This window comes from Balaenoptera musculus, chromosome 1, assembly GCF_009873245.2.
Source record: "Balaenoptera musculus isolate JJ_BM4_2016_0621 chromosome 1, mBalMus1.pri.v3, whole genome shotgun sequence".
Taxonomy (NCBI): Eukaryota; Metazoa; Chordata; class Mammalia; order Artiodactyla; family Balaenopteridae; genus Balaenoptera; species Balaenoptera musculus.
In genome coordinates this window covers 17,310,553-17,337,810 of record NC_045785.1, presented here as the reverse complement: position 1 = coordinate 17,337,810, position 27,258 = coordinate 17,310,553, and the positions used below count along the sequence as shown (strand labels likewise).

General features: G+C 37.7%; 1 protein-coding gene across 1 annotated transcript in view; it reads right to left on the bottom strand.

Annotated features, from left to right (window-relative positions):
- The window catches only part of ZBTB40 (zinc finger and BTB domain containing 40), an 85,608-nt gene extending 82,180 nt beyond the window's left edge, over positions 1-3,428 (bottom strand). Inside the window, 1 exon segment of the mRNA XM_036873733.1 lies at positions 3,296-3,428. The gene's annotated coding sequence lies outside the window, so the exon portion shown is untranslated.
- Between the last annotated feature and the right edge of the window lie 23,830 nt (positions 3,429-27,258).

Sequence of the window (27,258 nt, the reverse complement as noted above, 5' to 3'; positions counted from 1 at the left end):
CAGCTCACAGTCTCTGAACCTACCGAAAAGTTCTTCCTCTCCAATTCTCTCCCCTTTCCCTTCCTTTGGACTGGATCCTGGTCACTCAACAAGTTTCAGCTTAAACTACCCAGAAGAGAGGTCTTTGGGGACTATCCTGGTACTAATAGGTGGTCTCCCAGGTCAACACTGTTTCATTTGCTTTATAGCTGTTGCCACAATCTGGAGTAACTTTGTTACCTCTTCACTGTGTTAAGACACTCGGTTTTGGGTCCATGTTTCACCCTGATAATCATAGCCACAGTGGTGCCTGGTAAATAGCAGACACTCAAATATTTGTTCAGTGAATGGCCTGGATTTATTTACTATTTACCAAATACCAGGTTGTGGGCACTGGCTAGCAGCTGATACAAGAAGAGGTGAAGTGTGGTCCCTGCCCTTCAAGACCTCCCAAGTTAGTAGGAAAGATAACAAACAGATGGAATAATTCAGGGTGGTTAGTGTGATCAGTTTAGGTTCAGATCCCAGCTCCCTTATGCATTAGCTATGTAACCTTGGTCATCTCTCCTGACTCTGTTTCCTCATCTTTAAAATGGGAATATTAATACTATGTCATAGTGTTGGTGTGAGGATTAAAAGATAAGCCATGGAAATAAAGCACACAGTGAAGTCCTTGGCACACAGGAATCACTCAATAAATATTAACTACTAATTTTATTATGATGATGCAATGACAGCTGTATATGAAATTATCTTTGTTTACCTATATGCCACCTGTCCAAGCCCCTACAGAATTTAAATTCCATGGAAGGGCAGAGATTACATTGATCTTGTTCACCACTGTATTTTCAGGGATTTGAATCATCGCTAGTATATTCTAGGTGCTCGACAAATACTGAATGATTCAACAAATGTATGCATGCAAGCATGGGTGTCCTGAATCTATTTGTTAGTTAAATTAGTGATGAATAGTTAGGTTTGGGAACAACTCTTATAAAAGAACAACGTCTACTAAATAGACACGTCTCCAAAGAAGATATACAGATTGCCAACAAACACATGAAAGGATGCTCAACATCATTAATCATCAGAGATATACAAATCAAAACTACAATGAGGTATCACCTCACACCGGTCAGAATGGCCATCATCAAAAAGTCTACAAAATAAATGCTGGAGAGGGTGTGCAGAAAAGGAAACCCTCTTACACTGTTGGTAGGAATGTAAATTGATACAGCCACTATGGAGAACAGTATGGAGGTTTCTTAAAAAACTAAAAACAGAACTACCATATGACCCAGCAATCCCACTACTGTGCATATACCCAGAGAAAACCATAATTCAAAAAGAGTCATGTACCACAATGTTCACTGCAGCACTATTTACAATAGCCAGGACATGGAAGCAACCTAAGTGTCCATTGACAGATGAATGGATAAAAAAGATATGGCACATATATACAATGGAATATTACTCAGCCATAAAAAGAAACGAAATTGAACTATCTGTAGTGAGGTGGATGGACCTAGAGTCTCTCATACAGAGTGAAGTAAGTCAGAAAGAGAAAAACAAATACCGTATGCTAACACATATATATGGAATCTAAAAAAAAAAAATGGTTCTGAAGAACCTAGGGGCAGGACAGGAATAAAGATGCAGACGTAGAGAACTGACTTGAGAACACGGAGAGGGGGAAGGGTAAGCTGGGAAGAAGTGAGAGAGTGTCATGGACATATATACACTACCAAATGTAAAACAGATAGCTAGTGGGAAGCAGCCGCACAGCACAGGGAGATCAGCTACATGCTTTGTGACCACCTAGAGGGGTGGGATAGAGAGGGTGGGAGGGAGACGCAAGAGGGAGGGGATATGGGGATATATGTATACGTACAGCTGCTTCACTTTGTGATACAGCAGAAACTAACACACCATTGTAAAGCAATTATACTCCAATGAAGATGTTAAAAATAAAAAATAAAAATAAAAACAACGTCTAAATTAGGAAGTGGGGTGTGGCAGAAGTTTGATGATTTAGCCAAGTAGAGAAAATTTTCAGTTGAGGCTGTAATTAAATCTCCACAAGCCTACAAAGATTTGGATTCGATTCCAAGGAAGAACCAATAGTCCCAGTTTGAGAGATGTGAAAGAATGAAGTCCAAGCAGAACGACATGGGTCCCCAGGCAGGGCGCTCCCAGGGAAGAGCTCAATTTGCCAGACCTATAATCTATTACACTCTTAAACAGCTTAACCTCTCAGAACCTGGGCTTCCTCCTCTTATGCAAAACAGACACGGACACTTCTAAAAAGTTGTTGGTACAAAAAAGCTGTGTATGAATATAAATAAGCAACTGGCTTACCGTAGGCGCTCGGTAGAGTGGTATTATTGTTATTCAAAGTAGGAGAAACAATTCCATTTTGAATAATACACCAATAAGACCAGAAAAGGTAATGGAAGCCAGAGTGGTTGGTCAAATAAAGAGCTCTGGGTGCATAGGGCAGTTGTAACTAGAGTTTCCCACTCCGTGAGAAAGGACCTGAGGAATCCCTGGAGGACAACACCGACCCAGTGTACTTGTGTCTAGAGCTGGGGCCGCCACAGTTTTTCTGTGAAAGGCCAAAAACATTTTCGGCTTCGTGCGCCAAGGGATCAAAGCCATCAGATATCTGTTGCAACTACTCAACTTTGCTCCTGTGGAAGGAAAGCAGCCATAGGCAATACATAAACCACGAACACGGCTGTGTTCCAATAGAACTTCATTTACGTACATCAGAATCTGATTTCATACAACTGTCACAAATTACGTGAAATATTCTTCACAGCCATTAAAAAAAAAGTAAAACCTTCTTAGCTCCCGGCTGACAAAAACGGGGGAGGGGGGAGGGGCGGATTTGGCCCAAGACCCTAACTTGCCAGGGTCCCGGGGTCGGGATTTGGCGGGAGGGGAGGAGGGGTGAAAGTGCGAGAAGCAGCTGCGAGGAGTGGCCTCCGATCGCGCCGAGTAGCAGGCGACGAGGGTTGAGGGCAGGTCCCAGGCGGAGAACAGGCCCCAAGCGGGGACTAGGCCCGGCCGAGTGTCCTGGCCGGGACCCCGAGGCCTCTCCCCGCCACAGACGACAGCGGAGCCTGCGCTCGGGGTGCGGGCCGCCCCAGGGCTCCACGTCCCGGGGCGGGGAGAGACGGCCGGGACTTGGCAGAGCGCAGCGGACTTCGCCACGCCGAGGGGGTCTCTGTTCGCCCCTCATTCGGGGCGCCTCTTAGGCCACAGCTGCAAAAGGGGTCTCCACGCTGAGTCCCAGCCCCGTTTCTATGGTTACCTGTTCAGCACCGATTCAAACTGCGGTTCTTTATTGACAGCGCCATAAAGGACACGAACACTCCTGCCCGAAGGGAACAATAAAGCTTTCTCCATTCAACAGCGCCAGAGACGCCAGCAAGCGGCCATTTTAAGGCCGGCGCGGAAGGGGTATAAGCAAGGAGGGGGCGGCCCGGCCTGCCCCGCGCGCCACAGTCACGTGCTGGGGGCGGGCCTCACGGGGGCGGGGCGCGCGCTCTCCACCAATGCTAGCACACTGGGACAAACCCGTTGCTAGCCGCTTCTCTGACCTCTGACCCTTGACCAGTCCTTCCCCTCCCCACACTCCCTTAGGAAAGTTCTAATGGGTTTCTACCTTCCCTCGCCCGGGCAGCACTAAAGTTGAGATCTTATCTCAAACAACGGCAGAGAATTAGGCACAAAAGATTTCTTTCCATTTTTCCAAAACAAGTTCACGTGCAAGGCGGAGACGTGACGTGAGCCGCGCCCCAGACGCATTCTCATTGGTGGAGAGGCTTGGCTCGGACGTAATAGGCTAACAGACCCGTATCAACCAATTGTGGCGTCTTGAAGGCATTTTGGTCACGCCTCTCCTTCCGCCCCATTTTGGGATGTAGAGGCTTGCGGGTAGAAGCGTTAGTTTTGCTTGTCCTCTTTTTTCGTGTTACGCACCGTCGCACCTTATGCGTTCCGTGTTGGAATTCCTCTTGCGACCTTCACACAGCCAAACAAATGAAGTCATATCCATACAGTATCAGACAAATTAAGTCACATCGGCTCTGGCCCACTGAGCCTCACAATGTCTGTCTGTCCCTGACACGCAATTTTTCTGTCACTGACAGTCATGCCGCCCAAATCCAGTTGTCTCAGTACAAAACGAAGTTCCCTCTTTGGTTACAGCTGTTGCATCCACAGGGTCGATACTGTGTCGTTCTGAGGGATGTCATTGTTGGACTGACTCCCATCACCGTTTTAATCACAAATTCAATCTACTGGGCAAAACTCATTTGCATTGTTGCTGTCATCCAGTTCATCATTTTTATTTTTAATGTCACTGTCCAGTATGCGACCCCTCTCTATAACCACAACTTCAAACAGTTTCTGTACAATATAGCAGTTGGAATGTGTGCACAGCTGTCACCCTTTCAGTTGCTTTCACCATCATTATCACTCAAACTACTTCATTCACTGCCACAAAATCAAGTCAATGTTAGTAGACCCTAACAGGGTAAACAGCTGTCCTTGTTACTGACCATTTAGTCATTTTCACTATTATACTCACATGTCACTGTCACATTCAGGGTCAAATTTACTGTCGGTAACAGTAACTTATGTAGTCACTAGAGTCACACCTACAGCTATTGTGTGTCCTAATCACTCATTTCCACCATCTCTGCATTCTCCTTTAGTGGGAGCCCTCAGTACCGGCTTGTCAGATTTAACAAACAAACAAACACGTAGAATGGTGCTTGGTACGTAGTAGGTGCTCAGGAAATATTTATCCAATCAGTGGATTTTTGAAAAGCAGTATTATTGCCAATGTACTGTATGGGAATGTGGATGGCTTGATGCTTATCATTCTCAAACAACAGGAATAAGTGCAGACACAATCTGTCCTCCCTATTTAACTTAACAAGACTCTGCATCTTATAGGGACAAGAAGGAGAAAGCAGGCGAAATGTGGATATGCTGAATTCCTGGGACCATGGTTATAAAGAATTGGATGGTTTTTTAAAGTTTTCATTTCTTACTTTAAAAGGAATATATGTTTGTTGTATTTAGAAAATATAGGAAGGACTCTTTCCTTCTAAAGGATTGTTTTTATTTTTTTTTTAATTTTATTGAAGTATAGTTGGTTTACAATGTTGTGTTAATTTCTGCTGTACAGCAAAGAGATTCAGTTATATATATATTTTTTTCATATTCTTTTCCATTATGGTTTATTACAGAATATTGAATATAGTTCCCTGTGCTATACAGTAGGACCTTGTTGTTTATCCATTCTACACATAATAGTTTGCATCTGCTAATCCCAACCTCCCAATCCGTCCCTCCCCTACCCCCACCCTACCCCTTGGCAACCACATATCTGTTCTCTACATCTGCGAGTCTGTTTCTGTTTTGTACGTAATTTCATTTGTGTCATATTTTAGATTCCACATATAAGTGATATCATATGGTATTTGTCTTTCTCTTTCTGACTTACTCCACTTAGTGTGGTAATCTCTAGGTCCATCCATGTTGCTGCAAATGGCATTATTTCATTCTTTTTTATGGCTGAGTAGTATTCCATTATATATATATATATATATATATATATATATATATATGCCACATCTTCTTTATCCATTCATCTGTCGATGGACAGTTAGGTTACTTCCATGTCCTGGCTATTGTAAATAGTGCTGCTATGAACATAAGGGTGCATGTATCTTTTCAAATTATTGCTTTTTCCAGATATATGCCCATAAGTGGGATTGCTGGATTATATGGCAACTCTATTTTTAGTTTTTTGAGGAATCTCCATACTGTTTTCCATAGTGGCTGCACCAATTTATTCAATACATTCCCACCAACAGTATAGGAGGGTCCCCTTTTCTCCACACCCTCTCCAGCATTTATTATTTGTAGACTTTTTAATGATGGCCATTCTGACCAGTGTGAGGTGATACCTCATTATAGTTTTGATTTGCCTTTCTCTAATAATTAGCAATGATGAGCAAGCATCTTCTCATGCGCCTATTAGTCATCTGTATGTTGAAGGATTGTTTTAGACATAACAAAGAATGCCATTCCCCAACACACTCACACACAGTCAGTGGAAAATGGCTGCAGTTCCCCTATAATTGTTCACCTGAGGTTTTACATTATTAGAAATTCTCATGGAAATGACTTGCCTACAGTCCATGAAGAACAGCATAAGGTGATGGAGAGCAATGGCCCTGGCTTCTGGCTAGCCATCATACGGAAGAGTAAGAAACCAATGGTGAGATGCAAGAGGGAGGAGATATGGGGATATATATATTTGTATAGCTGATTCACTTTGTTATAAAGCAGAAACTAACACACCATTGTAAAGCAATTATACTCCAATAAAGATGTTTTAAAAAAAAAGAAACCAATGATGGACTCTCTAAGGACCTCATCTCTTGGGAGAGTCTCAAGAGTTTTGGAGAAATAACTTGTGCTTCCCAATCACCAAAAGGACCCAACCCTTGACCATGAGGGGGAAGGTGCTTGAGGTCTTTTCACTCTTTTTTCTACCTTGACAAAGAATGTTCCCAAGCTGATGCCTGAGGTGGCCCCAGCTAAACTACCAACTGTTTCCAGAGTGACTACTACATGCCAAGAACACTGAAGTAAATAGAACGTGATCCTTGCCCAAGAAGGAAATAACACAGCCAGGACTACTTCTACTGCTAGTAGTAACAGTCATTATTTATCTCACTCTTACTCTCTGCCAGGTACCATGCCAAGCTCTACCTAGATTATCTCATTTAATTCCCATAACGACCAAATGAGGTAAGTAACATTATTACCCCCCTCTATACAGGAGAAAACAGACTCAGAGGAGGTAAATAATTTGCTCAGGGTCACACAGCTATTAATCAGTGGACCTGGGGTTGAAACTTAGGAAGTCTGACTCCAGAGCCTTCATTTTTTCCCCCCAGAATAATGACTTGTGGTTTTTACAAAATATTTGTGTTCATTATAAAGAATTCAAGGATTACAGAAAAATACAAAGAAAAGAGTTAAAAACATACTCACTATAAATCCGACCACTTAGCAGTAACATATCATTATAGATGAGCATTTCTCCATCTCTGGGCAAATATATGTAGGTAGGTAGATTGGGAGATAATGATGGTAATAATGACAGTTTCCCTTCAGTAAGCACTATGAGCTGGACACCGTTCCAAGCGCTTTCCATGAATTAACACATTTAATTTACTCAGAGAGAGATGGTTAGACATAATTTTATTAAAATGAACTCATTTAACATATTCAGTGTTCATATCAGCAGCCAACAACCTGGTGATGTTTTTTCCCAAATCTGGTTCTTTCCTCAGTCTTTGCTGTCTTCACTGTGCCTTCCAATCAAATCCTAAGCCTAGAGTCCTTGGGCTGCAAAAGCTGAGTCTTTAAATAGCACTCTCTGCACAGCTGCTGCCTGGTCAAATGTCTCTGCTGTTCCCCAAGGCGGTGGTGTTATTTGTAGAAGTGAAGTTTGCTAGAGGCTCAGCATATGCTTTTCATCTGCTAGAGTAGGTATCTGGGCCTTAGCATTCTTTTTCCTAGCTTTCTAAGTGTTAGACTTTCACTACCCTTTTCTCCAATCCAAATGAAGTTTGGTCTTCAGATCTTGCCCAGTGGAGGCCAGAGAGTCTCAGATGAGGATGCTGTTGGAATTTGCCAAATGACTCAGAAAGGTCAGCTTGCTCATCCATCTGAGATGGCAAAAGACCAGGAGAAGGGAGAGACTGCCTCGTTCCAAAGGGGGTCCCAGCCAATGAGAGTCTAGGGTACTTCCGTGGGGTCTGGTCCTACCAATATCTCGTATTGTGAATGAATCTCTTGCCCCAATTTCCCCTGAGACAAAAGGCTCTGCTGCATTCAGAATGACAAAATCAACATCTTTGGAGATGGCTCACAGCCCATCATATCCATCTAATCCAAAACAGAAGCTGTAATTTTCCAGCCAAACCTGCTTCTCCCCTCCAGCTCCTCAGTTCAGAGAGGACAGCCCACCCACCACTCTGCCTGATTGCTGCAGTTAGACAGCTGGGAGTTGTCCTTGACACTCTGTCACTCGCCCTCGACTAGTCACCAAGTCTTGTTGATTTTACCTCTAAATATACTGTCTCTATTTCCACGGCCAAAGTCCAAATGACTTTTATCCCTCACCTACTGTATATCCTCCTCCTGCAGTCTCTTTTATTATCCTTTACTTTGTTCTGCAGACAGCAGGCCAGTGTAATCTTTCATCTCGTTTAGAATCAACTTTATTAAATATAATTTACATAAAAGAAAATGTACTCATTTAAAGTGCATTTTGGCAAATGCATACACGCATGTAACCACCACTATAACAAGATACAGAATATTTTTACTTTTTAGAGCAGTTTTAGGTTCACAGCAAAATTGAGAGGAAGGTACATAGATTTCCTGTGTTCCCCTGCCCCAGCAGTCCCCACCAGAATGGTACATTTGTTACAATTGATATACCTACATTCACAGATCCTTATCACCCAAAGTCCATAGTTTATATTAGAGTTCACTCTTGGTGTTGTATATTCTGTGGGTTTGGTCAAATGTGTAACATGTATCCACCACTATAGCATTATACAAAGTAGTTTCGCTGCTCTAAAAATCCTTTGCTGTACACCTGAAACTAACACAACATTGTTAATCACCTATACGCCAATGTAAAATAAAAAGTTTAAAAACCCACAAATATATGTACTGTTAATAGGATTTTCTTCAAGGGAAGGGAATTTAATTGCTGGAAACAGGGAAGGAAAGAGACAATTTTTCCTATAAACTACTTGGTAACTTTTGAATTTTGAACTATTTGCATATATTTCCTATTCAAAAGTTATTGTAAAAATGAAAAATTATAAACCCATCAAACTGCTTAATAATGCTATATATAAGGCAGAGAATGAGATTTGGGGATGGCTTTTCACTTTTCTGCTATATATTTGGTGATGTTTGAATTTTTCTAACAAATGTGTTCACATGCAATGTTTATAATTTAAAATTAAAGCTAAAAAAAATCACTTGAAAAAATAAATACATAAAAATCCTCTGTGTTCTGCCTATTCATCTTCCCTACACCCAGATCTCTGGAGGTCACTGACCTTTTGACTGTCTCCATAGTTTTGCCTTTTCCAGAATGTCACATAGTTGGAGTCATACAATATGTAGCCTTTTGAGATTGGCTTATTTCACTTAGTAACATGCATTTATTTCTTCCCTGTCTTTTCATGGCTTGGTAGCTCATTTCTTTTTAGCACTGAATAATATTCCGTCCTCTGAATATACACAGTTTATTCATCCATTCACTTACTGAAAAACATCTTAGTTGCTTCCAAGTTTTGGCAATTATGAATAGAGGTGTTATAAACATCTGTATGCAGGCTTTTGTGTAGGCATAGCTTTTCAATTTGTTTGGGTAAATACCAAGGAGCACAATTATTGGAGCATATGGTAAGAGTATGTTTAGTTTTATAAGAAACTGCTAAACTGTTTTCCAAAGTAGCTGTACCATTTTGCATTCCCAGCAGCAACACAAGAGAGTTCCTGTGGCTTCACATCCTCACCAGCATTTGGTGTTGCCAGTGTTCTGGATTTTGGCCATTCTAATAGGTGTATATCAGTATCTTATTATTTTAATATGCATTTCCCTGATGACATATGATGTGGAGCATATTTTGGTATGCTTACTTGCCATCTGTATATCCTCTTTGGTGAGGTGTCTGTTAAGGTCTTTGGCCCATTTTAAAATCAGGTTGTTTTCTTATTGTTGAGTTTTAAGAATTCTTTGTATAATTTGGATAATAGTCCTTTATCAGGTATGTCTCGTGCAAATATTTTCTCCCAGTTTGTGGCTTGTCTTCTCATTCTCTTGACATTGTGTTTTGCAGAGCAGAAAAGTTTAATTTTAATGAGCCCAGCTTATTGATTCTTTCTTTCAGGGATTCTGCATTTGGTGTTGTATCTAAAAACTCATCACCATGCCCAAGGGCATCTAGATTTTCTCCTATGTTTTGCATTTTACATTTGGGTCTGTGATCCATTTTGAATTAATTTTGTGAAGAGTAAGGTCTGTGTCTAGATTCATTTATTTGCATGTGAATGTCCAGTTGTTCCAGCATTATTTGTTGAAGCTATCTTTACTCCATTGTATTGCCTTTGCTAGTTTAGTCAAATATCAGTTGACTTTATGTGGGTTTATTTCTGGGCTCTTTATTCTGTTCTATTGATCTATTCTTTTGCCAATACCATAGTCTTAATTACCGTAGCTTTATGGTAAGTCTTGAAGTTGGGTAGTATCAGTCCTCCTACTTTGTTCTTCTCCTTCAATATTGCATTGGCTATTTGGTCTTTTGCCTCTCCATAAAAACTTTAGAATCAGTTTGTCAAAATCCACAAAATTATTTGCTGGGATTTTCATTGGGATTGCATAGAACCTATAGATAAGTTGGGAAGAACTGATATCTTGACAATATTAAAGCTTCATATCCATAGACATGGGATATCCCTCCATTTATTTAGTTTTTACTTTTTTATTCACTATTAGTGGGTGAGTTTATTTTTTTTTAATTTTTATTGGAGTATATTTGCTTTACAATGTTGTGTAGTTTCCACTGTATAGCAAAGTGAATCAGCTATACATATACATATATCCCCTCTTTTTTGGATTTCCTACCCATTTAGGTCACCATAGAGCACTGAGTAGAGTTCCCTGTGCTATACAGTAGGTTCTCATTAGTTATCTATTTTATACATAGTATCAATAGTTTATATATGTAAATCCCAATCTCCCAATTCATCCCACCCCTCCCTTTCCCCCTTGATATCCATACGTTTGTTCTTTACATCTGCATCTCTATTTCTGCTTTGTAAATAAGATCTTATATTTATTTAGTTTTATGATTTCTTTTACCAGAGTCTTGTAGTTTTCTTCATATAGATCTTGTACATATTCTGTTAGGTTTATATTTAAGTATTTCATTTTGTGGGGTGTTAAGATAAATAATATTGCATTTTTAATTTCAAAATTTACTTGTCATTGATGGCATATTGAAAAGTATTGGCATTTTTGTATTAATTTTGTATCCTGCAACCTTAATATAATTGCTTATTAGTTCTAGGAGGTTTTTATTGGTTGATTCTTTCAGAGTTTCTGAAGAGACAATCATGCCATCTGTAAACAAAGACAGCTATATTTCTTCCTTCCTGATCACTATACCTTATATGCCCTTTTCTTGTCTTACTGCATAGCTAGAATTTCCAGTATGATGTTGAAAAGCATTGATGAGAGGGGAAATCCTTGCTTTGTTCCTGATCTTAGTGGGAAAGCTTCAAGTTTCTCGCCATTAATTATGATGTTAGCTGTCGGATTTTTGTTGATGTTCTTTATCAAGTTGAGGAAGTTCCCCTCTGTTCCTAGTTTGCTGAGAGTTTTTATCATAAATGGATGTTAGATTTCGTCAAATGCTTTTCCTGCATCTATTTTTATAAGCTTTTTTTTTAAAAATTTATTTATCTTTGGCTGTGTTGGGTCTTTGTTGCTGCGTGCGGGCTTTCTCTAGTTGCAGCGAGCAGGGGCTACTCTTCATTGCAGTGCACTGGTTTCTCTTTGTGGTGGCTTCTGTTGTTGCAGAGCACGGGCTTTAGGCGCACGGGCTTCAGTAGTTGTGGCGCACGGGCTTAGTTGCTCCGCAGCATGTGGGATCTACCCGGACCAGGGCTCGAACCCGTGTCCCCTACATAGGCAGGCGGATTCTTAACCACTGTGCCACCAGGGAAGCCCTCCTGCATCTATTGATATGATCATGTGATTTTTCTTCTTTAACCTGTTGATGTGATGGATTACATTGATTGATTTTCAAATATTGAACCAGCCCTGCATACCTGGGATAAATCCCCCTTGGTTATGGTGTATAATTATTTTTATTCATTGTTTGATTTCATTTGCTAATATTTTAGTAAGGATTTTTGCATTTATGTTCATGAGAGATATTGATCTGTAGCTTTCTTTTCTTGTAATGTCTTTGTTTTTGGTATTAATGGAATGCTGGTCTCAAAGAAAAAAATTAGGGAGTATTCCCTCTGTTTCTATCTTTGGAAGAGACTGTAGATACTTGGTATAATATCTTCCTTAGATGTCCAGTAGAATTCATGAGTGAAACCATCTGGGTCTGGTGCTTTCTGTTTTGGAAGGTTTCTAAGTATTGATTCAATTTCTCTAATAGATACAGACCTATTCATTTTGTCTATTTTTTCTTGTTAGAGTTTTGGTAGATTGTGTCTTTCAAGGAATTGATCCATTTCACTTAAGTTATCAAATTTGTGTGCGTAGAGTTGTTCATAATATTCCTTTATTATCCTTTTATTGTCTGTGAGACCTGTAGTGATCACTTTCATTTTTGATATTAGAAATTTGTGTCCTCTCTCTGTCTTAGCCTGGCTCGAAGCTTATCAATTTTATTGAAGTTTTTCCCAAAGAACCAGCTTTTGGTTTTGTTAATTTCCTCTATTGATTTCCTCTTTTCAGGTTCCTTGGTTACTACTCTAATTTTTATTATTTCTTTTCTTCTGCTTCCTTTGGAATTAATTTATTCTTCTTTTTCTAATTTTCCAAGGTGGAAGATTATATTATTGGTTTTTAGCTCATTCTTCTTTTCTAATATATGCATTCAATGCTATAAATTTCCTTCTAAGCCCTGCTTTTGCTGCATCCCCAAATTTTTGATAAGTTGTATTTACATTTTCATTTCGTTTAAAACGTCTTTACATTTCTCTAGAGATTTCTTCCTTGGCCTATGTGTTATTTAGAAGTGTGTTGTTTCATCTCCTAGTATTGGAGGATTCTCCAGCTATCTATTTTTTTTGTCATTGATTTCTTTTTTGATTCCATTGTTATCTGAGAGCAGAGATTGTATGATTTCTATTCTTTTCAGTTTGTTAAGGTCTGTTTAATGGCCCAGAAATGTGGTCTATCTTGGTGAATGTTCCATATAAACTTGAGAAGAATGTGTCAGCTGCTGTTGTTGGATGAAGTAGGCTATAGATGTCCATTATATCCAGTTGACTGATGGTGCTGTTGATTTCAACTATATCCTTACTGATTTTCTGCCTGCTGGATCTGTTCATTTCTGATAGAGGGGTGCTTAAAAATCTCCAACTATAATAATAAATTCATCTATTTCTCTTTGCATTTCTTTCAGTTTGCCTTACATATTTTGATGCTCTCTTGTTTGGTGCACACACATTAAGGATGATTATGTTTTCTTGGAGTATTGACCTTTTTTTCATTATGTAATGCCTCTCTTTTTCACTGATAATTTTCCTGACTTTGAAGTCTGCTTTGTTTGAAATTAATATAGCTACCTCTGCATACTTTTAACTAGTGTTAGCATGGTATATCTTTCTCCATCCACTTACTTCGATTTATATGTGTCTATATTTAAAGTGGGTTTTTTGCAGACAACATAATCATGCCTTGTCTTTTGATACACTCTGAGAATCTGTTTTTAAGGAAAACCACTTTATTGAGGTATGGTTGACACAAAAACTGTGCATATTTAATGTATACAATTTGATGAGTTTGGAGATAAGTATACAGCTGTGAAACCATCACCACAGTCAATGCCATACACACATTCATCACTAACAAAAGTTTTCTCCTACCCTCTTTTATTATTTTTGTTGTTATTATTATTTTGTGATAAGAATACTTAACATAAGAGCTATCCTCTTAGTGAATTTTTAAGAATACAATACAATATTGTTAACTATAGTATAACTACTATGCTGTACAGTAGATCTCTAGGACTTATTAATCTTGCTTAACTGAAATTTTGTACCCTTTGACCAATCCTCCCTTATTTCCTTTTCCTGCAGTCCCTGGCAACCACCACTCTACTCTCTGCTTCTGAGTTTGGCTATTTAGATTCCCCATATAAGTGCAATCATATGTCATTTGTCTCTTTGCATCTAGCTTATTTCGCTTACCTTATATCCTCTAGGTTCATCCATGTTGATTAAAATGGCAGAATTTCTTTCTTTTTAAAGGCTGAATAACATTTCATTGTATGTATATACCACATTTTGTATCAAGTTAAATGTTTGATACAAATATTTACCTGTTTATGGACATTTGCACTACTTCCACATCTTGGCTATTGTGAATAATGATATAATGTACATAGGAATGTAGGTATCTCTTCAGAATCCTGATTTCAATTCCTTTGGATATAAACCCAGAGTGGGATTACTGGATCATATGGTGGTTCTATTTAATTTTTTGAGGAACCTCCATACTGTTTTCCATAGCGGCTGCACCAATTTACATTCCTCCCAAGAATGCACAGGGGTTCCATTTTCTCCACATCCTTACCAACACTTGTTATCTCTTGGTTTTGTTTTGTTTTGTTTTTTGTTTATAATAGCTATCTCAAGAGGTGTGAGGTGATATTTCATTGTGGTTTAGATTTTCATTTCCCTTATGATTAGTGGAGTTGAGCATCTTTTTCATGAATCAGTTGGCCATTTTTATATCTTCTTTTGAGAAATGTCTGTTCATTTCCTTTGTGCATTTTAAAATCAGATGATGATGATGACTACTACTACCACCACTATTGTTATTATTGTTGTTGTTGTTATTTTACTATTGAGTTGTAAGAGTTCCTTACATATTTTAGATATTAAGCCCTTATCAGATATATAGTTTGCAAATATTTTCTCATTTTACAATCAGGTTATTATTATTATTATTTTGCTATTGAGTTGTAGGAGTTCCTTATATGTTTTAGATATTAACCCTTTATCAGGTATATGGTTTGTAAATGTTTTCTCCCATTCTGTAGGTTGTCTTTCACTCTGTTAATTTTTCTTTTGCTCTGCAGAGCTTTTTAGTTTGATGCAGTCCCACATGTGTACTTTCACTTTTGTTGTCTGTGCTTTTGGTGTTGTATCCAAGAAATCATTGCTAAGACCAATTTCAAGTAGATTTTTTCCCCTATGTTTTTCTTTTTTTCTAGGAGTTTCATGGTTTCAGGTCTTGTATGTAAGTCTTGAATTCACTTTGAGTTGGTTTTTGTGCATGGTGTAAGATGGGATTCAATTTCATACTTTTGCATGTGAATATGCAGTTTGCCCAAAATCATTTATTGAAGAGACCCTCATTTCTGTGCTCTCAATTCTGTTTCATTTGTCTATATGTCTTTTTTTATGCCAGTACCATACTGTTTGATTACTGTAACTTTGTAATATATTTTGAAATCAGGAAGTGTGATGCCTCCAGTTTTGTTCTTTTTGCTCAAAATTGCTTTGGGTCTTTGAGGACTTTTGTGGTTCCACATGAATTTTAGGATTGTTTTTCTGTTTCTGAAAAAAATGCCAGTGGGATTTTATAGGGGTTACATTGAACCTATAGATTGTCTTGAATAGTATTCAAGGTTCCTTTCCTCCTCTCCTTGCCCAAAGCACTAGGGGATTTTTCTCTGTTATTTCTCTGTTATTCACTGTGAGAACCTAGTAGAGCTCCAGGAGATAAAACTCACAAAAGTGTGGTGTTTCCCCCTTCACCCCCCCCCCCCCATGACTGGGTCCCTCTGGAGTTTTTAACTCTCAGACTTGTCCACACTAAACCTATAGCAATGCATCAATTTCAGTTTAGTTTTCCTATTCTGGTACTGGTTCCCATGGAGGTTTCTGTTGGTGGGTTTCTACTTAGATAAGTTGTGATTCTCTGGATGAGCCTATCTGTCTCTTCAATTTTGGGAGCAGCAGTTTGACCTGTGACCTCACTTTTCTGATGGATTTAAGAAGAGTTATTGATCTTTCAGTTTGTTCAGCCTTTTACTTCTTGTTAGAATGGAGTGGTGACCTCCAAGTTTCTTACATGGCAGACTAGAAACCAGAAGTTCTAGAACATGTTCATCACCTGAAAAAGTTCCCTTGTGCCCCTTCCCAGTTCAACTCCCCTTTTCCCCCTCCCAGTCCCCCAGCAACCACTGATCTACTTTCTGTCAGTATAGATGACTTTTTATCTGTTCTAGAATTTCATATATTGGAATTATGTAATAGGTGATATTTTGTGCCTGGCTTCTTTCACTTAGCATAATGTAGTAGAGTTTCATCCATGTTGTTGCATTTATCAGTACTTTATCCCTTTTCATTGCTGGGCCCACGGTTATAGATATACTACAATTTGTGTATTAATTCACCTGTTAATTTGGATATTTTTAGTTTTAGGATATTAAGAATAATGCTGCTATAGATATTTGTGTGCAAGTCTTTGTGTGGACATATGCTTTCATTTCTCTTAGGAATGCAACAGCTGGGTCATATGGTGGCTATTTACTTACCTTTATAAGAAACTGCCAAACAATTCTCCAAAGTGGTTGTACCATTTACACTCCCAACGTCAGTGAATGAGAGTTCTAGTTGCTCTACATTCTCATTAACATTTGGTATTGTCAGTTATTTTAAATGTAGTCATTTTAATGAGTGTGAAGTGGTATCTTATTTTGATTTTCTTTTGCATATCCCTTTGCATGTTTATTGACCATTAATATTTTGGGAGAGGGAGAAGTTTCCAAATATTTTACCATTGCTTTTGGTTGAGTTGTTTTTCTTCTTCTTATTGAGTTATAAAAAATTTTAAATGTATTTTGGATACAAGTCCTGTATCAGATATATGTATTAGGAATATTCCAATCTGTGGCTTGCCTTTTTGTTTTCTTGGTGGTGTCATTCAAAGAGCAGAAGTTTTGAATATTATGAAATCCAATTTATTGGTTTTTAAGAGGAAAACTATTAGCATGGTGCATCTATTAAACAGGGAAACCCTGATACCTTCCTTCTAAAAGTTAGGAACAACACAATCATGGCCGCTTCACCACTATTTTTTTTTAACATTAAATTAGATATATTACTCAACACAATAAGATAAGAGAAGAGAGAGATAATAGAATTATATACCTGGAAAACCCTAAAGATTTGATTGAATAACCTATTAGGAGAGAAAGAAGAGAGAGAAGGATGGTGGGGAGAGGGAGGAGAAGGTGGTAGAGCAAGGTGGTGCCAGGGAATTAAACAAATATACAGGAAGCAGTTAGAATAGAAAGGCCCCAGGCCTTGGGCTGGGAGATCCAACTCAACTCCCCCAGTTCTCATGCCTTTGGATTCAGACTGAATTATACCATCGGCTTTCCTGGTTCTTCAGCTTGCAGTTGGCAGATCACGGCAGATCTGTATCTATAATTGCAAGCACAAATTCCCATAATAAACCTTCTCTTTTGTAGCTATATGTATCCTTTTGGTTCTGTTTCTCTGGAGAACTCGACTAATACACCAATGTATAAACTTTATACAGAAACCGGGTAGAGGAGATAATGGAAGAAGAGACCATATATACAATAGCAACAAAAAATAATCAATAAATTTTAAGTATAAACTTAAAACATTGGTGAAGAACACAACAGAAAACTTGAGTGGAAAGATATATCATTTCTTAAATATCAAGAAGACTAAACATCATAAAAATGTTAATTCTCAGCAAACACACTAACAGAATTTTTTCTGCAACTGGAGAAGCTGATTTGTAAAGTTCAAATGGAAAAATAAACAACAAAGAATATGGAGAACCAGACCTATCAGATATTAAACTGTATTCTAAAGCCTCAAAAATTAAAATAGTGAGTAATTAGCACATAAACAGACAAACCAATGGAACAAAAAAGAAAGTCCAAGAACAGACCAAAATTCATACAGAAATTTAATAAATTCTAAAGGTGTGAGAGTAAAGATAAACTTTATAATTAATGGTTTGGAGATAACTGGGTAATCATTTGAAAAAGGAGTTTTATCTATACCTCACATGTTATGCTGGGATAAACTAAAAATAGATCAAAGATCTAAAGCTAAAAAATTGTAGACATTAAAGTACTAGGAAAAAATGAGCAAATTTCTTTATAACCTTGAGGTGGTGAAGGACTTTCTAATTGACTCAAAATCTAAATACTGAAAAAGAAAAGATTGATCAATTTAACCACATTAAAAAAAAAACCCGTAAACAAAGTTTAAATACAAATGGCAACCTGGGAGGATTTATTTGCCACACATATTATAGACAAAGGACTAATTTCCCTAATACATGAAAAGCTTCTAGAAATTAATAAGAACAAGAGCAAAAGTCTTCTGAAAATCAAAGAGAAAAGAGCAAAGACACGAAGAGGCAGTTCACACACACATAAAAAGACATGAAAGGACTTCCCCGGCGGTCCAGTGGTTAAAACTCTGCCTTCCAATACAGGAGACATGGGTTCGATCCCTGGTTGGGGAACCAAGATCCCACATGCCGTGGGGTGTGGCCAGAAACTTAAAAAAAAAAAAAAAGACATGAAGATGGCCTATAAACACACAAAAATATGCTCAATCCATTCATGATATGAGCAGTGTGAATTAAAACTACGCTGAAATATTTTTTCAACCTATCAAATTTTGAAAAATTTTGGAAGTTCGACAATGAGATGGTAAACAGGCACTCCATTGCTTATTGGAATGTAAATTAGTACATTCCTTATGTAGATTAACAACTTTTATCAAAATTTAAAAATGCATTTTCCCTTTGGATCAATAATTTCACTTCCAGGTATTTATTTTGTATATATACCTGCAGGTGTACAAAATGGTACATATACAATGTTATTCACTGAAATAATCCTTGAAATAGGAAAAAAAAAGAATGGAATTTAAACCAAAGGAACAAACTTAAGTATATTGTGATGTGTCCATTCAATGGAATATTATACAGCTTCAAAAAAAAAAAGCAGAATGAGGAAGCACTAACATTCTTATAGGGAAAGAACTCCTATATATATTGCTAAATTTAAAAAGCAAGATATAAAACAGGGATTAACAAATCTTTTTTTGTAAAGGACCAGACAGTAAGTATTTTCAGCTTTGCAAGCCATGCAGTCTCTGTTGCAACTGCCTGACTTTCACCTTGCCATTGTAGCATGAAAGCAATCAGACAACATATGGGTGTGGACAGATTTAGCTAGATTTGGCTTGCTAGCAGTAGTTAGTCAAACTTCTGCTCTGTATACATAGTTTGCTATTTTTGTGTAAATGAGTGTGTGTGTTGTGGCGGGGACAGGGGGATAGAGATAAGAATATATATTTGTATTTGCTTATACTTGCATAAAAACACTGGAAAGATACATATGAAAAATGGAATGTGTATCATTCACAGGTCAATCAGGAGACAGAAACCACGGAAATTAGAATAGGAAATAATATAAAGAATTATTAACTAGTAATGTAACTAGTATATTAATTTATACAATGTAAAGAATTATTAACTAATAAAGGAGACTAACTCCTAAGAGAAATAGGCTGCTAAAGCAGCACTGTCCAATAGAACATTCTGCAATGATGGACACATTCTACGTCTGCACTGTCCAATGCAGTAGTCACTAGCCACATGTGCCTATTGAACACTTGAAATGTAGCTAGAATGACTGAGGAACTGAGTTTTAAAACTGGCTTTATTTTAATTGATTTATATTTGAATCTAAGTAGCCACATTTGTAGAGTGGCTACCACATAGGACACAGATGTAAGGAGTAGCTGCTACCTCTAAGGCTGAGGAAGTATACTCAAGGAAGAACAAACTTTGAAGAGTCCCTCACCCCAAAGCTGAGATTCACACTTCACTGGAGAAGGTATGGCTATAGGCCGTGGGATGCTGGAAAGTGTGTACCACTGGGTTTCCTGCACATCTTTGAAAGAGAAGCCACCTGCTAGCAAGGAAGCCATCTGCTGGCAACCACACTATAGAAGCCAGAAAGAAAAGCACCAGGATCAGAAGATAAGCCCCTTCCTCTTGCAGCTTCCTTCAGCCCCCTCTACTTGACAAGGTCTAGTATTATACCATCTGTCAAAGGAGAAATGTTGACAGGGTCTAGTTCCAGTATCACAAAGCAACATAAAGAGGATGAATTTAGAGCTGGGAGGCGATAAATTGATGACTGGCATACAGTGGATGGAAACTGGGTAGGAGCAAAACTTTTCACTGTGTACCTTTACACATCATTTCAAGTTTGAGTCATGTAAACGTACTTTTGAACAATTAATGAGCTTAAGCTAATATACATATATATGTGTATATATACACATATATATATATACACACACACACACAAAGCCAGAATACAAATTATTCTCAAAATCACATGAAATGTGGAAAAATGGATTATATATAATACTAAGCTACAATGATTAATAAATTCCTAAGGATGGACATCATATTGAACAGTTATCTAAACCAAATGTAATAGAAGCAGAAATCAATAACAAAAGGGAGAACTGAAATATTTCTGAAAATTAAAAATCATATCTCTGAATAACCCTTGGGGTAAAGATGATATGACAAGGAAAATTAAGAAATATTTAATATTCAAGAAAAAGATATATAAAATCAGTGAGCTGATGCTAAAGCATTTCTTATAGAGAAAATTATAGCTTTGAATACATTTCTTAGGAAACAAAAAAGTGCAATAAAATGAGGTAAATATTAAAGAAGCTGAAAAATGAAAACAGCAAAGTAAATCTCCCTGAAGAATAAAGGTAATAGTATGTATAAGGACAAATATCAATGTGATGAGGGGAGGACGGGGGCAATTAACAAAACCAAAAGTTGGTTTTTGAGGGAAAAAAACCCTAAAACTAGGATAGACAAATTCTTGGGTAAGACAGAGCAGATGAACAAAATACATAATAAAAAAAAATAAATTAGTATAGCCACAGCAGCAATAGAAACTTTAATTTTAAAGCTATTAAAATAAAACCAAAGAACTACCCAAAAAACTGTTGATGATTTTTGTTGTATCAGGATGCTTTGGGCTGCAATTAATAAAAAAGAAATCTGTCTAAACTGATTTTAAGAATAAGAAATTTATTACTTTATATAACAAGAAGCCCCAAAGTAGGATAATTCAGGGATGGGTTACCTGCACCTTCATTAAGTCATCAAAGTCAAGTTTCTTTCTATCTTTCTACTTTTCCATCCTGAGTGCATCAGACTCATCCATAGATGAGCTCCCTTCCTGGACACAAGATAGCTGTAGCAGCTCCAGGCTTCACACTGTCACAACTACATTCATAGGCAGAATGTTTCTTTCTGTGCTTCCCATTTTGTCAGAGAAAAAAAATATTTCCCCATATCCCTTCATCCCCTCTATGTACTCTTTTGCCCCATTACATCATAATCTCATATCTAAGCAAATCACTGACAAAGAAAAGGGGACCACAATGTTTGGCATAGGCTAAACCTGGGTCAATGTCCAAATCACTCTCTAAGGCTGAGATGGACTGTACTTTCCTGAAGTATATGACCAAGTGGAGAAAAATGGAGGAGTAGGGAAATGACTACTGGGGAGGTGGTCAATAGTGTCTGCTCTTCTTATGAACAACTTTATGCCAAAAAATTGAAAACCTAAGCGAAATATATTCATTCTTGGAAAAATAAGAAATGCCCAAAATGGTATAAGAAGAAGAAAAATATTTAAATAAAATATTCATTTATCCAATTAATAATTATGGAGTGCCTATTAAGTGCTAGGCACTGTTGAAAAATGTGATAGTAAGCGCCATTACCACTCCCCTTCCCCCACCCCAATTCCCACATCCAATAAGAAAAATCACCAGACCAGGATGGTTTTGCAGGTAAATACTATCAAACTTTTAGAGAACAGCTAGTTTCTATACTAAGTTATATTATATCAAGTTTTCCCAGAGAAGAGGGGAGGGAAAATTGCCCAACCAGCTAAGGAATCTAGTTAAACCTTGATATTATAACCAGATATGAACACTATGAGAAGAAATAATTACAGACCAGTTTTACTTATAATTATAGATGCAAAATTCCTAATTCAAAAAACCCCAAGTAGGATTTAGTTTAGGAATGTAGAGGTGGTTTAGCATCAGATGAGTCTGTCAAGGTGTTTCAGATTAAAGGAAAAAAATCAATATTTCAATAGATACAGGAAAAGCATCTATTTGTGATTAAAGTAGCTTTCTTAACCTGATAAAAATTCTCTATCAAAAACTTATAGCAGACACTATATTTAATGAAAAAAACCCATAGATTTGCAGTTAATGTGGAAACTACACATATATGTCCCAATACCACTATTGTCCAATGTAGTGCTGGGAACCTGGTATACAATGGAGATGGTATCACAACACAGTGAGGAAAGAATGAATTACTGTTTAATAAGTGGTGGTGAGAGAATTGACTCATAATATAAAGAAAGTGAAGGTAGCCTCCTAAAAAAAGTCAGAATACCTCCTGGTGGATTAAAAACAACGTGAAAAAGCAAACCTATAAAAAGTATTAGAAGAAAAGTGTATGCAAATATCACTGTGACTTTGGAATCAGCAAGAATTTCTTAAAGGAGAAAACAGATGGATTTGACTAATGAGACTTTTGCTTATATCAGTTAGATTTAGGTTTAGCTCTGAGAGAAGTAAGCAATCTAGAAGTAAGAAGTCCAGGGCTGGCATCAGGGACCCAGTCCTTCTATCATGGTTTTCCCATCCTTAGCACATGGCTCCCAACTCATGATCCAATACTCCAAATGGTGAGAAGGAGAAAGAGAAAGAATGAAGCTCTTACTCTTTAAGAATATTTTCTGCAAATTTCCCATAATACTTTCTCTTATATCCTATTGGCCGAATTTAGTCATATGGCCACACCTGCAAGGTATTCTGGGAAATGTAGTCTTTATGCCAGGAAGCCTTGTGTCCAGTTAAAATCAGACTTTGTTTGTTTAAATTAAGAAAGGAAAGTTGAGCACCAGAGACTGAGTTAATGCAATTAACAGACTGGAAGAATATGTTTTTAACATATATGACTGACATTAATATCTGAAATGTACAACCTAGGGGAAAAAAAAGGAGGAGGAGAATTTTATATAAAAATGTGAAAAGGAGAGGGTATGGGCAAGCAATTCACAGAAGAGGAAACCAGAGAACAGAATGGCTAATAAACAGATAGAGAGATGTTTAACCTTATTAATGATCAGAGAAATGCAAAATAAAGCTAGAAATAGATACTACTTTACAGCCAAAGAAAAAACATGGGCTAATATCAAAGTGCCAAAGATGTGGGGAAAATGTAACTTTTATGCATTGTTGGGGGAGTGAAAATTGGTGCAGTCATTTAGGAGAGCAATTTGGGGGTATTTAGTGATATGGACAAAATGCATATTACTTTATGCTGCACATCCTGTCCTGTGTATAAATCCCAGATAAATTCTTGATTAAGTGCACAAAGGGCTATATATGTTCAAGGATGTTTATTGCAGCATTAGTCTATAATAACAGAATTAGAAATAAATTTCTTTTTTTGCCTTTAAAAAAATTTTTATTTTATATTGGAGTATTATTGATTAACAATGTTGTGTTAGTTTCAAGCATACAGCAAAGTGATTCAGTTATACATATATATGTATCTATTCTTTTTCAAATTCTTTTCCCATTTAGGTTATTACAGAATACTGAGCAGAGTTCCCTGCTATACCGTAGGTCCTTGATGGTTAAATATAGCAGCGTGTATATGTTTATATGTTAATCTCAAACTCCCAAATAAGGAATTACTAAATAAAATATGTGTAAATGATGGAATATAATGCAACAGTCAAAAAGTAGAGGACTAGATCTACATTAATCAACATGAATAGATCTCAAAGAAGCATAATGAGATATATAGCAATATATCACTTATGTACATTAAATATGCACACATAGCAATATCATATCTTGTTTATATAAATGAATTTATAAGTATAAATAAAATGGACAGAGAACCTGAGAACAGTGCCTGTGGGGGAAATGGGAATGGACTGGAAATGGAAGAAAAAATTAAATTGAAAAATAAAAATAGTAATAAATAAAATGAAAATAAATAATAAAAATGGGCTAACCTGGGGCAAGATTAAAGCTCCGTGAGCTAGATCTGGGTTCAACTAATCTTTCAAGCCACAAAACCATCACTCAGTTTTACAGATAATCGGATGTTCCATAATGTTTCTTGAGTGAATGGATGACTATTTCCCAAACAGAAAATTGCTGAGTCTGATGTGCTACAACATGGGATTTGTGTAATGATTCATATGAATATCTTCCTTTTGGGAGCTTGCATCATTTGCCTCCAACTGTTTAAGCTCATCAAGCAGCACACCCACAATTCCAAGTTATTTCTTGTGAGGCCATTATCATTGCTGGGGTTTTTTTGTTTTGTTTTTCATTTGGAATTGTGTTTCTAAAGCATCTATTTCCCTGCAGTTTTGAGCCATCTGTGATAACGGAGGTACTTAAGATTTCAATAACAATGAAAACAGATTAACTAAAGGTTTGCCTTTCATGTGGAGTAGATTTCTGTTCAACTTTCAGGCGATGCACTACAAAGAGTCTTTATTTTGTTTCAGTAGATTGAAAATGAGGCCTAGGTACTGGATGAAATGCATTTGTTCTCTTTTCAACTATTTCCAAGTGTGGAAAGCTCTTCCCTCAGATATCCACATGGCATCACTCATGTGTCTGCTCAAATGTCATTTTTTGGAGAGGCTTTCACTATTTATAACAGCATCTCCATTACTCCCTAAATTCTTTCTTCTGCTTTATTTTTCTTCATAGCTCTTATCACTATATCATATTATATGTTTATTCATTTATTATCTGTCTCCCCACACTTGAATGTGAGCTCCATGAGAAAGGAGATCCTGTCTCCTTTGTTCATTGCTCTGACCCCACACCGGGAACAGTGCCTGGAACAGAGGGACCCCTCACTAATTGTGCACTGACTGCACAAATGAGGAATTTTCTCAAGAGTTTTGTAAAAACTTCTCTATTATGCTCCTATTGAGTCCAGTATATTTTTTATAATGAATCCAATAAGCATTTTTCCCTTCTGGTGTTCATTTTTCCACCCTGTCTATATAGTCATTCTTCCAAAATTTATTGAGCTCTTACTATGTGCCAGGTACTGTGCCAGGTGCTGAGGGATTCTGTGGCATAAGACACAGACTATGCCCCATCATTTTTGGGTTTTGCTTTCAATGATGACAGTGACCTCAATCAGCATTCACTTATTAAAAGTTTACTCCATGCCAAGCACAGAGTGAACTTCGTTACATCCATTATTTTTTTCAAATGTCACAACAATCCTATGAAGTTGATATTATTAGTGTGTCTCAAAATTTCTTTCCCCTAAGCATGCAGTTTATGAGCAATAAATGAAACAACAGAATTATCTTGCCCCAGGTAGAAGTTTCCAGACAGTGGCATACAAGCCACCACTACAAGGAACAGGTGCCGAGCCCCTGCAGAGACCCCCCCCCTTCTGGTCCCCTGACCTGTCCCCCTGGGGCCCTTGATGCTCTTTGCACATCAAGCACTTGTTCCCTTCAACCTCACAGATTTATTTAGTGACTCTCTTATCACTCTAGGATTTTATCCAAAAGAAACGTAGACAAGCATGGTCAGGAGGGCTCAGAGACATATTTGAAAGTGATGTCAAACATGTTTATATGAATTCCCTTTTCCATCCCATGCTCAGCACTGCCCCTTCATGAGAAAGGACTTTTGAGACACCTTAGTATTTTTTACATCATTTTAGAGACAAGGAAATTGATGGTCAGAGAGGTTAAGAAACTTATTCAAGGTGAGTAAGTGATCAATTCAGGATTCATACCCACGTCTGTCTCCCAAACGCATGTTCTCATCCACTGAACTGTGCCCAGTCCAGTGGGACCGTTTTTACCCAATGAGGCTTCTGCCAGTTTCCCTTTCATATTTCGCACTAACCTGGAAGACAAGAGATCTAGATTCTAGTTCTGACTCTGCCCCTAATTTACTCTGTGACCTTGGGCTGTGTGTCTTCCCCTCACTGACCTTCAGTTTCCTCATCTGCAAAATGAGAGGGGAAGGATGAGCACTTTTCATATTTAAAAAAAAAAAAGCAAAGTTCCTTTCTTCCAATGAAATCACGTGTAGAAATACAATATGCAAATATGTAAAACAGGTGAACATGGAGCTTCTCTAGTTGAATCTGGAGTTGGGGGTTCCGACCTCTGTCCACTGGGGAGAGTTGTGGATGTGCTTCAGGGAATCTGTGAACATCCAAAATTGTGGGCTGAATTGTGTGTGTACATGTGCACATTTTCATCCATCTCAAAGGAATCCTGATCCCCATTAAAAAGTGATGATATGATGATCCCAAGCATAGCTGACATGCACCAGGGGCCATGCTGAAGCATGTTATATGCATTAACTCATTTCATCTTTACAACAACCTTATGAGTAGGTATTAATGATAGAATCTCCGTTTTATAGACGATAAAACAGAAACAGTGTGGCTAAGTCAGTTGAGGAAGGTTATATTGCTAGCGAAAACTTTTCTAAACATCTCCTAGGTTTTTGCAAGGATGATCCACCTACTCTCTTTGGCTAAGTTTTATACACTCAGAAAATGTTACACTCTTTCCTATGAGATATTGTTTTCATTAACTATGATATTTTGCACTCAAGTTGTTGCACTTTTTAACCAGACTTTACCCAGGACACATCTCATGTAGCTCTGAGCCCCTACTTCATTCAGGTCTCTATTCAAACATCCTTCAGAGATGCCTTCCTGACCATCCTAGAGAAAATGGCCATTTTCTCCATCAATCTCTTATCTCCTTCTCTGCTTTATTTTTCTTCCTAGCACTTACCACTACTTGACGTCTATCACATGTTTACTTGTATATTTCTCGGTATACCTGCACTAGAAGGTAAATGCTATGAAGACAGGGCCTTTGTCTGCCTTGACACATTCCAAATGATATAATAAATAATGTTTGGCATGTGGTGGACCAAATATTATTTATTGAAGAAGTGAATAACTGACTGAGTGAATGAATGAATGACTGGGAGGGTTTTAAGCAGGAGGATGCTATTCTAATTTCAGAATCATCACTCTAGTCGTAGAACTGCAAATAGATCACTATGCGATAGGACTGGAGGCCATTGGGCAGGCTGCTAGGTGGCTAAGATGGTGCACAGGCTTGGGACGATGGTGGCTTTGACCAGAGTGGTAGTGAGTGGTGGTGGAGAAAGTGGGCAGAGAGAGGTTTGAAAGGGAAGTAGCTCCAAGACTTGATGGCCAGGGGGGCGCTGAGG